Source organism: Schistocerca serialis, chromosome 3 (genome assembly GCF_023864345.2).
Source record: "Schistocerca serialis cubense isolate TAMUIC-IGC-003099 chromosome 3, iqSchSeri2.2, whole genome shotgun sequence".
Classification (NCBI taxonomy): Eukaryota; Metazoa; Arthropoda; class Insecta; order Orthoptera; family Acrididae; genus Schistocerca; species Schistocerca serialis.
Genome location: NC_064640.1, coordinates 944,781,581 through 944,799,577, shown reverse-complemented (window position 1 = coordinate 944,799,577; position 17,997 = coordinate 944,781,581). Strand labels below are relative to the sequence as shown.

Genomic DNA, 17,997 nt, shown 5'->3' with positions numbered 1-17,997 from the left:
ACGTACTAAACACGCAGATTCTTACGGATGGATTGCACCAAAGAGGACAGAAGGTAAAGAGCATCAGCGAAAGAGCATTTTCTCAGGCATAGATGGTACGCGAACGCTAGTCAACAACATTCGGTTCGCGTTCGTTGTTGCTCGTTCGTGTTCCGCTGGTCATCGGTCCTCCAGGGAACCATCAAAACAAGTTCGCACTTTTCCCCCTCTTCGACGCGCGGTATAGCATACTGGGCGATCATTTTGCTCTGCCCTGTTTCGTGCTCGAAGTACTTTTATTATTGAACTTGAGTTGCGTGACCGATGGAGTGGGTAGAAGAGATTGCGGTATTGCCAGAGAAATTGTAGGTATGTCGGGAATCAAATATGTCCACAGCTCAAGAACAAAAAATATTTGCTTGGTAGTAAATAGCCGAAGAATTCAAAAGTAATGTTGAGGACTGCACGAATAACAACGAACAAGTTTTTGTAATCTTTTTTATTAAAAGAGAACGGCACAACAAATTTTCTGGGAAGGGAACAGAGTAGAATGTAGAGTGATGTAAAATTAAAATGTATACATTCTGATAGCTTCCTTTTACGGTAGCTGTAATTAAATGAGAGATAAAATGCTGTTCTTTTAGAAACTTAGAATGTAATAGCTGCATAAAGAAAAATCCTTCAAGCATGTTATCTTTCCTTCAACAAAGAATATAGTCAATTTTATCAAGTAGCCTACGAGACAACAGCATGCATATTTCTATAGTACATTAATGGTGCTTTACTGTCATCAGTTTCATTATACGAACTGTACAGACTTTAGTACGCTTGACTATATCCAGCATGTGCCACTGCAGACATCAAGAACTGAGATGCAGCAGCTACTGAAATGCGATGTAAAGTACTAACATAACTGTCTCAGATATCTAAGAACCAAAGTGTAAATAACAGTGAAAATGGTAGCCTTTATTTGGGTTATTCTGGTCGTCTGTAATTAGCATCCTGCTTTGAAAATTCTCGTTGCATTGCATTGAGAAGTCATGTTTGTTACAAGGCCTTGCACGTATGTCAGCTGAGTTTGCGGTAAGGCAAACAGGAACCGGCATTCCGTCACGAGTGCAGTAAAACGACCTGCTCTCTCCAATGCAAATGCTCGCCCACGCGCACCAGTCACCGGCAACACCGGCGAATTTTTCGAAAATATCAGTTCGCTTACATTCGAACCGCTGTCAACGAGAGTTTACAGTCGACAGAAAGATACGAGATACGATTATGTTTGTACAGTATTCCGCCAAAATGGAAAATGATGAAGGACATAAGCTGTCACCGTCTTGTTTCACAGAAATACCAGTCTCCAAATACTTTTAGTTGATTCCAGTATTATTTTAAACGCATTCACTAATTTTAAGTCGCTATTTTATTCTTTTGCTTAGATTTTTAGCAATATGTGTTTGTCGTACACTAGGTTCAGCCGCAGAATGTTTTCTGCATATAATTGGTGACCTGTCCTACCTTTTAAATCCATTCCCTGAGGATAATAGCCATGTATCCGTTAATAGTACAGGACAAAAGCTACGGCATTTCTCAAGACGCAGCGCGGAGTGGCCGCGCGGTTAGATGCGCTATGTCACGAATCGGGCGGCCACTCCTGCCGGAGGTCCGAGTCCTCCCTCGGGCATGGGTGTATGTGTTGTCTCTAGCGTAAGTTAGTTTAAGTAGTGTGTAAGTCTAGAGACCGATGTCCTCAGCAGTTTGGTCCCATAGTAATTCACACACATTTGAACACATTTTTGAATCATTCTTCAGACTTTAATAGGATTGTAGTGTTTATAACTGACTTACTTCTATTTCCACCTGCACATTAAAAGTCATATATATTTTCTATCACGTGGTAATTACTGGGCACGTCTCCCTCTTTCTCCAGCTTATCACATTCATCAAGCAAATCAAAAATGCCAAAATGAATCTCTAAAGTAAACTCCCTCTCACTTTCTGTATTTTGTTTTGGTATTACAAAATCTGTAATGTCATAGCAAGGTCTTCTGAAAACACTCAAACGACTTATGCAGTCCACACATGAAGGGAAATGCATAAGAATGAAGGTTTTTAATTTCTAAAGAACCATCCGACTATGTGGGAGTATATGTCTTGCATCCATGCACATTGAACTCTTGGGTTGTTGTTGTTGTGGTCTTCAGTCTTGAAACCTGTTTGATGCAGCTCTGCGTGCTACTCTATCCTGTGTAAGCCTCTTCATCTCCGAATAGCTTCTGCGACCTACACCCATTTAAACTGCTTACTGTTTTCAGTTCTTGGCCTCCTCCTGCAATTTTTACCCCATGCACTTCCCTCCAACCCTAAATTGACGATACCTTGATGTTTCATAATATCACCTGTCAACCGATCCCCTCTTTTGGTTGAGTTGTGCCACAAACTTCTTTACTAGCCAATTCCCAGCTCCATCTAATTTATAGCATTCTTCCGTAGCACAATATTTCAAAATCTTCTGTTCTCTCCTTGTCTGAGCTACATATCACCCACATTTCATTTCCATACAAGACTGACTCCAGGTAGATACCTTCAGAAAAGACTTCCTAACACTTAGCAAATTTCTGCTCTTCAGAAACGTTTAACATCAAACATAATTTTTTCTTTCCACTGCCGGTCTGCATTTTACATCCTCTCCATTTCGGCCTTCATCACTTACTTTAATACCCAAAAGACAAAACTCATCTGCTACTTTTAGCGTCTCGTTTCCTTGTGTATTCCCTCAGCATATCCTGATTTAAATGGACTACATTCTGTCAGCGTTGTTTTTCGTTTCTAGATGTTCATCTTATATCCTTCTTTCAAAACAATGTGTAATCAATTCACTTACTTTTCCAAGATCTATTCGTTCTCTGACGGAACCTAAATATACTCGACAAACCTGAAAACTTTTATTCCTTGTCACTGAACTTTATTTAACTCCTTCTCCAAATTTCTCCTTGATTTCCTTTACTGCTTCCTCGCTGTACCGATTACATCACGGATATGCTACTACACTGTCTCACTCGCCTCTCAGCCACGCTTCCCTTTCATTCCCCTCGTCTCTTACAGCTTCGGTCTGATTTCTGCACTAGTTGTACACAGCCTTTTTCTATCTTCTTCTGCTTTCTACTCCTGCTACCTTCAGAGCTGCAAAGATGTATTCCAATCAAGATGATTAAAATCTTTCTCTCAGTCTACACACATTATGAAAATAGGTTTTGCAATTGATTAATCCTGTTTTATACTTCAAATATAAAATTGTGCGTTGTATCTGTATTAATCTATAGCCATCGTTGCTATGATCTCCGTTATACAATTTCAAAATTAACTGAGACACGTACTCCCTCCCGGATATCGTACTCCTTCTTCTGTCCACCTTCATGTAAGGATGCATTTCCTTTCCTTGTTACTTGTGCTATTATAAATAATAATAATAATAATAATAATAACAGTAATAATGGCATTCATATGCATTCATGTGTTTCTTTTATACTAGTTCAATAGAAGTTCTGTTACTAGTGATATGTCCAGAAAATCTGTTTGTTTCAGTTTCTAATTACGTTGGGGGGTGGGGGGCGATTGATTTGGTAACGTGTCAATTTTTTTCGCCTAACTGTGTGCCATTATATACAGGTTTCATTGTATACAAAACAAGCCTTGAAGTCTAAATTTCTTGTCAGACTGCCCAAGAAACTGGTGCACCTGCCTAACATCATGTAGGGCCCCCGTCAGCACGCAGAAGTGCCGCAACGCGACGTGGCATGGACTCGACTAATGTCTGAAGTAGTTCTGGAGGGAACTGGCACAATGAATCCTGCAGGGCTGTTCATAAATCCGTTAGAGTACGAGGGCGTGGAGATCTCTTCTGAATGTCATGTGGCAAGGCATCCCAGATATGCTCAATAATGTTCATGTCACAAGAGTTTGGTGGCCAGCGGAAGTGGTTAAACTCAGAAGAGCGTTTCTGGAGCCATTCTGTAGCAATTCTAGAGGTGTGGGATGTCACATTGTCCTGCTGGAATTGCCCAAGTCCGTCTGAATGCACAGTGTACATGAATGGGTGCAGGTGATCAGACAGGATGCTTACTTTCGTGTAACCTGTAGGAGTCGTATCTAGACCTATCAGGAGTCCCATATCACTCCTACTGCACGCAACCCACACCATCAAACAACCTACACCAGGTTGAACAGTCCCCTGCTGACATGCAGGGTCCATGGATTCATGAGGTTGTCTCCATACCCGTACACGACCATCCGCGCGATACAATTTGAAAGAAGACTCGTCCGACCAGGCAATATGTTTCCAGTCATTAACAGTCCAATATCGTTGTTGACAGGCACAGGCGAATCATAAAGCTTTGTTTTGTGCAGTCATCAGGGGTTTACGAGTGGGCCTTCAGCTCCAAAAGCCCATATCAATGATGTCACGTTGAATGGTTCGCACGCTGACAATTGTTGATGGCCCAGCATTGAAATCTGTGGAAGGGTTGCACTTTGTAAAATCGCAAGAACTATGCCCCTTACATGAAGTCATTAAAGATCACCTAACTCACGTTGAGCGAACAGTAGGGCTGAACAAAAAATGACTGACAAGGCACAATGCATCTTGTAGAGGGTATAGTATGGATGTATTGGAATAATTAATGTCGGGTGATGGTTTTAAAGTAATTCACACAACATGAAAACTTTGTGGAAACGAGTCGATTTACTGGACTCTAGTTTACCCCAGGGAAGCATTTAGAGTCGACCGGGGCCAGCTGGGGAACGGCAAAGGGAAGCGACAATAGGCAGCTTAGGGCGGCTCAAACTCTGAGAAAGCGGTAACGCGGCGTGGCCACCAGCCACCTTAAGATGAGTGACAGTAAGTGGGTGGTTGACCCCGACTCCATGCTGGTGTACCGGGAAACAGACAGAGAACGTGTACGCCTGTTGATAAATGTCTGTTGTCCCATTTTCTGTGAAACATGCGAGAAAGCCGCGCAAAGCTATGGTGGAGCGGTCAACAGAGGTCAAAATATGTGTGTTCGTGACTATAGCAACTTCACGCTGAATTCACGGTCTGCAGAGCCTGAAGTAAATCAGGTGAAGAGCGACAGCATGAAATACGCCGGCCTCTGATGGGAAAGTAGGACCAAGGAATTTGAAGTACTCTCCTGGGAGTCAGAATTCTGGAAAACTTGGTGTTTGTGCAGACGCTAACCTTGATGGGTGGCCTGGGAGGAGCTATATAGCAGAAGTTGAGAGGAAGGGAAATTTTGTGGGAATTTGTTCACTTCCCAGAGCAGGCATTGGTTGGCGCTGGGAAGCGATGCATAAGTAACACAACTTGTGCTGCAATTGGCGTAAGTGATTTTGCTGGAGGGGAAACCAAGGCGAAGAGCGGACCGTGAGAAGTCTCCATAGAGGTCTTCCGTTCCCAGCTTGCCTAGAGTGCGGACGTGGCATTCTTTACTCAGCTTGCCTGGGAAAGAGTGAGCATCTTTGTAGTTTAGTACCTAGCAAATGGAACGATTGAGCTTGAAGATAGGAAGTTTTGGTTCAGCTATATACTGAGCAAGATAGCTAGGAGTGAATAGACATGCGCAACCTTGCAGCACCACGAGGTCGGCCGACATCTGCACAACGATGCTGCTCCGCCATGCTGTATTCGGTGATATCGCGCCATCTCCAGCCACTGATTAATTTGTTGGATCACATCAGCAAGGTTTCATGGGCCGTGTACTGTAGAATTCTTCTCACACTTCGCATTATGCCTGGGTCAGTCAATAGCAATTACTTTTGAGTTATGTGATGATTGAAGGTCAGGAGCTAAAATAAATTTGTGCTATCGACTGCATCTGTTTTCAATCAAGTAGTTGAAATCCCAAGTCACTTTGTTAATTAATTTTGGGTTCAACATTTGCATTTGGTGTTCAATAGCTGAATATAACATCAATGTGCAACCCTTTTTAATTAAAAGTGATCAATTCTGAATAAATTAATGTCAACACTGCCACTGCAGTTCAATCAAGAGTCACAGGGCCATATTACTTTTTTGCGTTATCCGATATTGCGGCAGTTTTTGCACTCTCTGTTGATCTGTTAGTCAATTAGTTGGGGTGAACACACGCCAAAACCAGCTAAGTGACGGGTGGGGTGATACAACTTATACAAGTTATATTTTGGCCACCATTGGGTGAATTTATAGAAATCTGAACTTATTGTACCATGTCTCTCCTTGTTTTGCTGCAGCTGTGGTCACTCTAATGTAATCCAACTCCGAACAATTAGTTTGCGGATATATATATATATATATATATATATATATATATATATATATATATATGTATATATACAGGGTGTCTCACCTAACTCTGCAACCTCAAATATGAAACTTCCTGGCAGATTAAAACTGTGTGCCGGTCCGAGACTCGAACTCGGGACCTTTGCCTTTTGCAGGCAAGTGCTCTACCAACTGAGCTACCTCTGAAACGACTCACGCCCCCTCCTCACAGCTTTACTTCTGTCAGTACCTCGTCTCCTAGCTTCCAAACTTTACAGAAGCTCTCCCGCGAAAATTGCAGAAATAGCGCTCCTGAAAGAAAGGATATTGCGGAGACATGGCTTAGCCACAGCCTTGGGGATGTTTCCAGAATGAGATTTTCACTCTGCAGCGGAGTGTGCGCTGATATGAAACTTCCTGGCAGATTAAAACTGTGTGTGCCAGACCGAGACTCGAACTCGGGACCTTTGCCTTTCGCGGGCAAGTGCTCTACCAACTGAGCTACCCAAGCACTTCTTTGGTGATAATACTCAGTAAATGTCTGAAGATGGCCTTGTAAGCCGAAAACCGGTTAACAATAAAAGTAATATTGTAGAACAAAAGCAAGCTGGTGCTTTTCGTTTATTATAATGTTATTCTACCAAGAACTGACGGAAGAGTCTGTTGATGTGATAAAATAGTATATGTTTACGTTTTAAAATTTCGCATAGTATTTGGTTTCCTAAGCCCCTACCGTAAGTTCATGTTGGTGCAAACCGTTTTTTAATATCTATTGTTGTTCCAGACATATTTGAGGTGACAGAGTTAGGTGAGACACCCTGTATAATAAAAACAAGAATGGACATGCAGCGTACCAAATACATTGAGGTGAAAAGGGTCATGGAATACCTCCTAATATCGATCGGACCTCAGTTTACGTAGTGCAGCAACTCGTCATCGCATGGACTCAACAAGTTGTCAGAAGTCCCCTGCAGAAGTATTGAGCCATGATGGGTGTGTAGCTGTATAATAGCGAAAGTGCTGTCGGTGTAGGATTTTGTGCACGAACTGACATCTCGATTATGTCCCATAATTGTCCAATGGGATTCATGTCGGGCGATCTGGGTGGCCAGATCATTCGTTAGGACTGTCCTGAATTCTCTTCAAAGCAGTCGCGAAGAATTGTGGCTCACTGACACAGCACATTGTTAACCATAAAAATTCTATCGTTGTTTGGTAACATAGCCGAACGTAACCATATCCCACCAATGATCTGTTCAGTTGGGCCAGAGGACCCATCCCATTCCATGTAAACAAATCCATCATCATCATGGAACAACTTGCACCTCGGGCATGGATGTGTGTGATGTCCTTAGGTTAGTTAGGTTTAAGTAGTTCTAAGTTCTATGGGACTGATGACCTCAGATGTTAATTCCCATAGTGCTCACAGCCATTTGAACCATTTTCAACAACTTGCAGAATGCCTTGTTGACAACATGGGTCCATCGTTTCGTGGGGTGTGCTCCACACTCGAATCCTACCACCAGCTCTTACCAGCAGAAATCGGGACTCGTCTGACCAGCCCACGATTTTCCAGTCGTCTAGGGTCCAACGCCAAGAAGAGCGGCGCGATTCGTCACAGGGTTATTTGGTAACCGTGATAGCGTTACGGAGATGTTTAATAAACTCAAGTGGCAGACTCTGCAAGAGAGGCGCTCTGCATCGCGGTGTAGCTTGCTCGCCAGGTTTCGAGAGGGTGCGTTTCTGGATGAGGTATCGAATATATTGCTTACCCCTACTTATACTTCCCGAGGAGATCACGAATGTAAAATTAGAGAGATTAGAGCGCGCACGGAGGCTTTCAGACAGTCGTTCTTCCCGCGAACCATACGCGACTGGAACAGGAAAGGGAGGTAATGACAGTGGCACGTAAAGTGCCCTCCGCCACACACCGTTGCGTGGCTTGCGGAGTATCAATGTAGATGTAGATGTAGATTGTCACGATCCCAGGAGAGACGCTGCAGGCGATGTCGTGCTGTTAACAAAGGCCCTATCGTCGGTCGTCTGCTGCCATAGTCCATCAACACTAAATTTCGCCGCACTGCCCTAACGGATACGTTCTGATTTCTGTGATTACTTCTCTCATTGTTGCTTGTATGTGAGCACAGACAACTCTGCTCAAATCCCGCTGCCCTCTGTCGTTCAGTGAAGGTCGACAGCCACTGCGTTGTTCGTAGTGAGAGGTAATGCCTGAAATTTGGTATTCTCGGCACACTCTTGACACTTGGATCACCTGAGTACAAATGACAGCTTTGCCAGTGCACTGCCCTTTATAACTTGTGTAAGCGGTATTATCCCCATTTGTATATGTGCATATCGCTGTCTCATGACTTTTTAACACACACACACACACACACACACACACACACTTTATGTACGTGACATGTTAAGCCTTTATATTGTCATAATTTTCTGTTATCTGATTCGTGAAAATTACACCTGGCAAACACCAAGAGAAGAGGAAATCAATTGGAATGAATAAGAAGAAAAATTGTAAAAGAAACAAAACTGGATAATGATATAAAACTTTCAATAACTGTGTTTACACTACGCTGTAAAACAAAATGGTAGGTATTGTACTGTCTATTTTTTCCTTCCGTGAACATAGAGTGGTTTCATATGCGATTTTTACTCATTCCAAATGGGCTCTGGTTGGTAGACGCAATTTTAAAAATTTATGCAATAGTAGACAACTTGAACAATAATATCTTAGTTGCGTAAAATGGCTGAACTCATGTGATGACTGCATGTAACTACTGAGAGACGTTTTGTTGTTTAATATCAGTAATCTCTTATTAAAGAACATTGTTATTCAGCAAACTGAATCATTTATGTGCTGATACTGAATCGGATTAAGTGATTTAACTTATATAATTTCGGTGAATCCGAAACTTTACATGAAATGTGAGATGGTTAGCAAAAAGGGATCTCTTGCTGGAGAAGTAAATTTTTCGGCAAAAGCAGAAACATCATAATGACTAAGATATCCATTTCCGTTTTTTGGCAAATTTCAATAATTTACTTTAATGTGTACATGCTTTTATCGATCTGAAAGTTTTCAATAAGGATAGAAGCTGAAGTAATGAATTAAAATTTGTCCCAGGGTAACTACTACACCGTCCTGGCAGTGTAGCTAACGCAGTTGCAAAAATTACTCTACTCCAATGCCCTGCCTAACATAAACTTCAATTCACACTTCAGCCCATCTTGATTTTTCTGATTTACTAGCTGAGGTAGTTTGTGCAGCTGTGTTACCCACAATGTTAGGGTGGTGTAGTGGTCAACACATCTGCCTAGTATGCAGAAGACCTGGGTTCCATCCCCAGCCTCAGCACAAGTTTTAATTCATTACTTCAGCTGCTATCCTTACCAAAGATTACGTTGAGACTCAATATGTCTACAGGAAAATGTAATTCTATGAGATCAATAGATTTGAAAGTTGTTGGTCTTTGATTCTTTTTAATGATATTGTTCACTCCTTTTGGATTCAGTCTTCTTGTTATCGTTAAGGGAAAATAACTTTGATCCAGCAAGAGGCCCCTTTCAAAATCTCACAGCTGTATATTCAATGCTTCACAGAGTAGCATCTCCTAATTTAGATGCATTTTATGGAACACAGAGTAGTTTTGTATAAAAGACAAATATTTTGTCATTACAATAATGCCAGAGCAGACAAATGGTTCATTTTATTTTAGAGTTATAAATGTTTTCAAATGTTGCCAATTTGCAGTTGACTATAACATAGAATAAAAATACCAATATTTTTCCAAAAGAAAGCAGCACAGGGTTCAGTAATTTCTCTCAGTTTGGGTCAGTTTACTTCTTTTTACATTTATGTAAATGGGACGTGCTGTAGGACGCAGGGTTTGACCACATAATATATAATGTTGACTTAAAAGCTCTGTACCATTTGACAAAGGACATTTTAAGGACAAAATATATATCTCCAATTAAACAATGGTAATAAAGTGGAACTTTAAAATGCATTGTCTCAAAATACCTCTTTCCCATCGCAATGTGTAATAACTCACTCAAATTTAGAGATAGAAACCTATTTCTTTTACAAATTGTTCAGAATTTAATGTCAAACGTAAAAATTACAATAACTCAAAATACAAAATCTTCGACAAGAGGTCCCTTTCTGCTTTCCGTAAGAATTTAGTGCTAATGAGAGCCAGTACACTGACACAGCTATACATGATGTAAGCACTTCATCTCATGAAACTGAATCGCCTGCTGAAAGTGAAGTAATTGATCACTATCCAAGTACAATATACAAACACTACACTGCTTAAGAACTGAATGGAGAAGGTAAAGCAAATGTCAATAGGAATGTCTACTACAAGTGGAATATCAACTTAGCGTAATGAACAAGACGAATTCTGTAACAAAACGTCCACTAGAAACAATGAGCTCGATAACGAAATTTCTTCACATATAACAATCTTAGCCAACACTTTGCCAAATTTAGCTTTACAGCAGAATGCTACGAAAACTGAAACGACAAATTTGTCTGTGCTATGCAGCACATTAACTTCCACAATCACTTTTCTGGAAGATGCATACAAGGTCCTTCCCAATACAATGAAAAGATTGTCTGACGAACAACGTCAAACCAAAGAGTCTCTTCGCAAGCTAGATTCAAAGGTAGAAAATTTCACTGCAGAGCATGAAGCTAAGATTTATCTCCAATTTGACACACAAAGAGATGGTTTCGAGAAAGATAATTCCGAAAGTTTTCAAACAGGCAAAGCTGTGTTAATCAAAGACTGAATTCAGAATTGCCGAGTTTTGTTCAAAGGACGGTTAAAGAGGTATTATCACAAGGAGGAACTTCAGGAGAAACCATTAACATAGAGTCAAATCAAATGAAAAAGCTGTAGAAAAAGACTTGCCAAAGGAATAGGAAACGTAGCTTTGTGTCCAAGAAAGGCTCCACAAAAAGGTCTTTAATCCGGAACCCTTTAATAGCTGACAGGATAGCTTTTGCAAGTACTTTAAAAATACCTAAATAAAACAAGATACCGGGATAAGACCATATCTAAATGGGATGTTTTCGGATATTAGTGGCTATACTGCCACTTGATATAAGGGACAAATTGGGCTATGTACCTGAAAACGAAGTGGAAGATTTTATGTCCGCGCTGGACTCGCTTGACTTCATACAAGAGGATGCTAAACTGAATAATAGGACCAATAACTTTACAACACACCCTGTTCCACCATAAAGGCCATCGTATAACCTTGGCGGACAAGAGAGCATCGACTAAATTACTTCACGCAGCCAGGACCGCCAGTCATGTGCAATCCACAGCAGATTGACTGTGGTCCACCAAATTCACATAAAAAGAAATGGAGTCATAACTGCTATCATCCAGGATATTACAGTAGTGGTAATGGACATGGGTTAAATAATAAAAACCACTAAGACAAGTGCCTATCCGCTGCAGATCTTCCTGCATTTCGCTGCAATTTTCTAATGCTGCAACTTCTCTGTATACAACAGCATCATCCGCGAAAACCTGCATGGAACTTCCGACACTATCTATTAGTTCATTTATACACTCCTGGAAATGGAAAAAAGAGCACATTGACACCGGTGTGTCAGACCCACCATACTTGCTCCGGACACTGCGAGAGGGCTGTACAAGCAATGATCACACGCACGGCACAGCGGACACACCAGGAACCGCGGTGTTGGCCGTCGAATGGCGCTAGCTGCGCAGCATTTGTGCACCGCCGCCGTCAGTGTCAGCCAGTTTGCCGTGGCATACGGAGCTCCATTGCAGTCTTTAACACTGGTAGCATGCCGCGACAGCGTGGACGTGAACCGTATGTGCAGTTGACGGACTTTGAGCGAGGGCGTATAGTGGGCATGCGGGAGGCCGGGTCGACGTACCGCCGAATTGCTAAACACGTGGGGCGTGAGGTCTCCACAGTACATCGATGTTGTCGCCAGTGGTCGGCGGAAGGTGCACGTGCCCGTCGACCTGGGACCGGACCGCAGCGACGCACGGATGCACGCCAAGACCGTAGGATCCTACGCAGTGCCGTAGGGGACCGCACCGCCACTTCCCAGCAAATTAGGGACACTGTTGCTCCTGGGGTATCGGCGAGGACCATTCGCAACCGTCTCCATGAAGCTGGGCTACGGTCCTGCACACCGTTAGGCCGTCTTCCGCTCACGCCCCAACATCGTGCAGCCCGCCTCCAGTGGTGTCGCGACAGGCGTGAATGAAGGGACGAATGGAGACGTGTCGTCTTCAGCGATGAGAGTCGCTTCTGCCTTGGTGCCAATGATGGTCGTATGCGTGTTTGGCGCCGTGCAGGTGAGCGCCACAATCAGGACTGCATACGACCGAGGCACACAGGGCCAACACCTGGCATCATGGTGTGGGGAGCGATCTCCTACACTGGCCGTACACCACTGGTGATCGTCGAGGGGACACTGAATAGTGCACGGTACATCCAAACCGTCATCGAACCCATCGTTCTACCATTCCTAGACCGGCAGGGGAACTTGCTGTTCCAACAGGACAATGCACGTCCGCATGTATCCCGTGCCACCCAACGTGCTCTAGAAGGTGTAAGTCAACTACCCTGGCCAGCAAGATCTCCGGATCTGTCCCCCATGGAGCATGTTTGGGACTGGATGAAGCGTCGTCTCACGCGGTCTGCACGTCCAGCACGAACGCTGGTCCAACTGAGGCGCCAGGTGGAAATGGCATGGCAAGCCGTTCCACAGGACTACATCCAGCATCTCTACGATCGTCTCCATGGGAGAATAGCAGCCTGCATTGCTGCGATAGGTGGATATACACTGTACTAGTGCCGACATTGTGCATGCTCTGTTGCCTGTGTCTATGTGCCTGTGGTTCTGTCAGTGTGATCATGTGATGTATCTGACCCCAGGAATGTGTCAATAAAGTTTCCCCTTCCTGGGACAATGAATTCACGGTGTTCTTATTTCAATTTCCAGGAGTGTATATATTGTGAAAAGCAATGGTCCCATAACACTCCCCTGTGGCACGCCAGAGGTTACTTTAACGTCTGTAGACGTCTTCCCATTGAGAATAACATGCTGTGTTCTGATTGCTAAAAACTCTTCAACCCAGCCACACAGCTGGTCTGATATTCCGTAGGCTCTTACTTTGTTTATCAGGCGACAGTGCGGAACTGTATCGAACGCCTTCCGGAAGTCGAGGAAAATGGCATCTACCTGCGAGCCTGTATCTAATATTTTCCGGGTCTCATGAACAAATAAAGCGAGTTGGGTCTCACACGATCGCTGTTTCCGGAATCCATGTTGATTCCTACAAAGTAGATTCTGGGTTTCCAGAAACGACATGATACGCAAGCAAAAGACATGTTCTAAAATTCCACAACAGATCGACGTCAGAGATATAGGTCTATAGTTTTGCGCATCTGCTCGACGACCCTTCTTGAAGACTGCGACTACCTGTGCTCTTTTCCAATCATTTGGAACCTTCCGTTCCTCTAGAGACTTACGGTACACGACTGTTAGAAGGGGGGAAAGTTCTTTCGCGTAATCTGTGTAGAATCGAATTGGTATCCCGTCAGGTCCAGTGGACTTTCCTCTGTTGAGTGATTTCAGTTGCTTTTCTATTCCTTGGACACTTATTTCGATGTCACCCATTTTTTCGTTTGTGCGAGGATTTAGAGAAGGAACTGCAGTGCGGTCTTCATCTGTGAAACAGCTTTGGAAAAAGGTGTTTAATATTTCAGCTTTACGCGTGTCATCCTCTGTTTCAATGCCATCATCATCCCGGAGTGTCTGGATATGCTGTTTCGAACCACTTACTGATTTAATGTAAGACAAGAACTTCCTAGGATTTTCTGTCAAATCGGTACATAGAATTTTACTTTCTAATTCACTGAACGCTTCACGCTTAGCCCTCCTTACGCTGACTTTGACATCGATTAGCTTCTGTTTGTCTGAGAGGTTTTGGCTGCGTTTAATCTTGCAGTGAAGCTCTCTTTGCTTTCGCAGTAGTTTCCTAACTTTGTTGTTGAACCACGGTGGGTTTTTCCCGACCCTCACAGTTTTACTCGGTACGTACCTGTCTAAAACGCATTGTACGATTGTCTTGAACTTTTTCCATAAACACTCAACATTGTCAGTGTCGGAACAGAAATTTCCGTTTTGATCTGTTAGGTCAGGGCTTAACAACTGGCCGGTTTTGAGCGTGAGTACTCGCGTCTGCTCAGGCACGTGCTCGCGAGCAGGTGCAAGGTCGCGGAGTAGGGAGGGAGGGGAGGGAGGGGAAATGCGCGCGCCCGTTTAAATGTGATCTCGCATTCTTAGCAGATTTAACTAGCCAACTGAATGCTTTGAACATTTTACTACAAGGGAAAGATCTGCTAATTACTCATTTCATAGATCGAATACGAGCTTTTAAAATGAAATTGACACTTTGGGTGAGTCAGCTGGAAACAGTAAACGTAGCTCATTTTCCTAGATTATCATCCATGCACGATGTTCACAAAGACTGAACGTTATTCACATAGTTTAGTTGATCAGCGCTTTCAAGATCTGACAGCACTAGACAGTGATTTTGATCTGTTCTCTCCATATTCAGCGAATATTTAAGAGATTCGTCCTGAGCTGCAGCAAGAAATCATTGACCTGCAGTGTGACAGAGAATACAGAGACAAATTTCAGAACAAGAAAAACATTTTTGAATTCTACAGACACTTCCCTCAAGATAGATTTCCTCGTTTGCACGAACTGGCGGCTACAATAATATCAATGTTCGGCTCCACATATGTTTGTGAACAACTGTTCTCTGCAATGAAATGTAACAAGACGCGCCTGAGAAACGCATTGTCTGATCGAAATTTAAACTGCACGCTGCTACTAAAATGCACAAGAACAATTACTCCAAACATAGACGCAATTGTAAACGGCAAAAAGTACAAGATAACCGAGAATCCCACACTTCAGTGACACCTTTTATTGTGTAACAGTTCACAAATTAATGCGAATGTAGAGGCATACACTAAGCTAATAAAATTATGTGGCATGTGTACATTCTCCTTTATTTGTTTCATTTGTCACAGTAATAATTCGTGAGTGATATCCCTGCAGGTGGCCGTGGATTTCCATTGACTGGCGGCAGCTGTTGTGTGCCCCACGTGACTTTCCCCACTCTCCGCTCTGGTCCGGTAGTGGGGGTAGGGTAGTGGGGGTAGCGTGCTCGCGCCTTGCTGCTCACAGCTTGCTCCGCGAGCACGTATGTTGTGAAACCCTGTGTTGGGTAGTCTGAAATCTGCCTTCTATTACTCTTGCTAAACAAATAAACCTTCCTCCCTTTTTTTATATTCCTACTTACTTCCATATTCAGGTGTGCTGCGACGGCCTTATGATCACTGATTCCCTGTTCTGCGCTTACAGAGTCGAAAAGTTCGGGTCTGTTTGTTATCAGTAGGTCCAAGATGTTATCTCCACGAGTCGGTTCTCTCTTTAACTGCTCGAATTATTACAAGTGTAATATACTGCGAATACATAGAAAGAAGGATCCTTTATTGTACGATTATATGATGCGGAACAAACACTGGAAGCAGTTACTTCTGTAAAATATCTGGGAGTATGCGTGCGGAATGATTTGAAGTGGAATGATCATATAAAATTAATTGTTGGTAAGGCGGGTACCAGGTTGAGATTCGTTGGGAGAGTCCTTAGAAAATGTAGTCCATCAACAGAGGTAGCTTACAAAACACTCGTTCGACCTATACTTGAGTATTGCTCATCAGTGTGCGAACCGTACCAGGTCGGGTTGACGGAGGAGATAGAGAAGATCCAAGGAAGAGCGGCGCGTTTCGTCACAGGGTTATTTGGTAAGGGTGACAGCGTTACAGAGATGTTTAGCAAACTCAAGTGGCAGACTCTGCAAGAGAGGCGCTCGGCATCACGGTGTAGATTGCTGTCGAGGTTTCGAGAGGGTGCGTTTCTGGATGAGGTATCGAATATATTGCTTCCCCCTACGTATACCTCCCGAGATCACGAATCTAAAATTAGAGAGATTCGAGCGCGCACGGAGGCTTTCCAGCAGTCGTTCTTCCCGCGAACCGTACGCGACTGGGACAGGAAAGGGAGGTAATGACAGTGGCACGCAAAGTGCCCTCCGTCACACACCGTTGGGTGGCTTGCGGAGTATAAATGTAGATGAAGAATAGGTGGAGGTCCCACTTGGAGAATCGCAACCAACTACCCATGCACAATAATAATACATGCAGAAGGTTCCTCCACAGAGCCGCACAACTGAAGATGATTGGTGGACACAGAGCCCCACTGGAAAAATTACTGATGTGTGGCAGACGAACAATCTGCTAAAAAAGGTCAATGAACCAAGTCGGACAGCACTGTGCCCTGAAATGCTGGCTGACAGATGGGACGGGGGCAATGATGACAATACAGTAATGTACCTATCTTTCCTCTAGTTATGAATAGCTTAACTATTTCTGCTTACCCAATTTTCACTTAGTGTCAGTCTCATTTATTACGCATCGGTGTTCCTTTTTTCCTGCTTCTTTTTCTGGATTTTATATTTTTTTTATTTAATCAGTTAAATTTATTATCTCCTGTGATATCCTAGGATTCCTCCAAGGGCTTGGGGTTTTACCTATTTGATCCTCTGCTGCCTTCACTATTTCATCTCTGAAAACTACCCATTCATCTTCTCCTGTATTTCTTTCTCCTGGCTTAGTCAATCGTTGCCTAGTGCTCCCTTTGTAACTCGCAATTTATCCAAAACCCCTTTACATGACTTCTCATCTTTTTGCTAATTCTTCAGTTTTAGTCTACAGTGCATATTCAATATATTATACTCAGGGTCCTTATCGCCAAATGGAAATGTCTTACACTTTCAATTCTGGATCTGCCTGACTGATCGATCTAATGTTCCACGCTCCGAATCGTAGAATATCGGTATTGTTTATCCTCGTGATGACATCCTCCTAAGTAATCCCCACCCGAAGATCCGAATGGAGGGCGTTCCATGCTCTGAAATATTTTACCGCAAAGGATCCGTCATCATATAACCATATCACAGGAGAAAATAAAATCAGTAGCTTCAAAGTTGCTTTCAGTTGTTCAGAATACAAGAACAGAAAGGCTATTGTAGTCGATGTTACAAGGTCACATCAGTCAGTCATCCTGATAGTTGCCCCTCCAACTGCTGCCCCTCTTCAGGAACCACATAATTTTCTGGCCTCTCCATTGTGGGTGCACTTATTGTAAGGCTATCCGTATTTGTTAAGGCACGCAAGCCATCACAACTTGACAGAGTTCGTCCTTTTTGGAGGGTAAATTTACAGTTACAAGTACTATTACAGTTTTCACTAAAATTTCACAAATGTTCAATATGCACTCCATTTGAACTATGAGAACCATCCCAGATGATAGTTAAACTTTTATCATATTTTGACGAGCATGTCTGGAGTGAGCATTAATTATTGATTCCATCAAGTATCGCAGATATCACAAATATGTTAACGAAGGAGAGGCACGAAGATAAAGTCTTCCACAAATAAGAAAAACAATCACTTACAGTGGTATCAAGTGACCTTGACGGTTAATGGTGCAATGCAATGCCCGTAGGCCACTCATGACAGTTTCTGTGGCATATTATCTTGGATTTTTTTCTTAATCACACAGGAGCCAATGC

General features: G+C 42.9%; 1 non-coding gene across 1 annotated transcript; it reads left to right on the top strand.

Annotated features, from left to right (window-relative positions):
• Positions 1 to 9,572: 9,572 nt before the first annotated feature.
• Trnat-agu (transfer RNA threonine (anticodon AGU)) lies at positions 9,573 to 9,644 on the top strand. The gene has a single exon. It is a non-coding gene; the product is annotated as a tRNA-Thr (tRNA).
• The last annotated feature ends 8,353 nt before the right edge of the window (positions 9,645 to 17,997 follow it).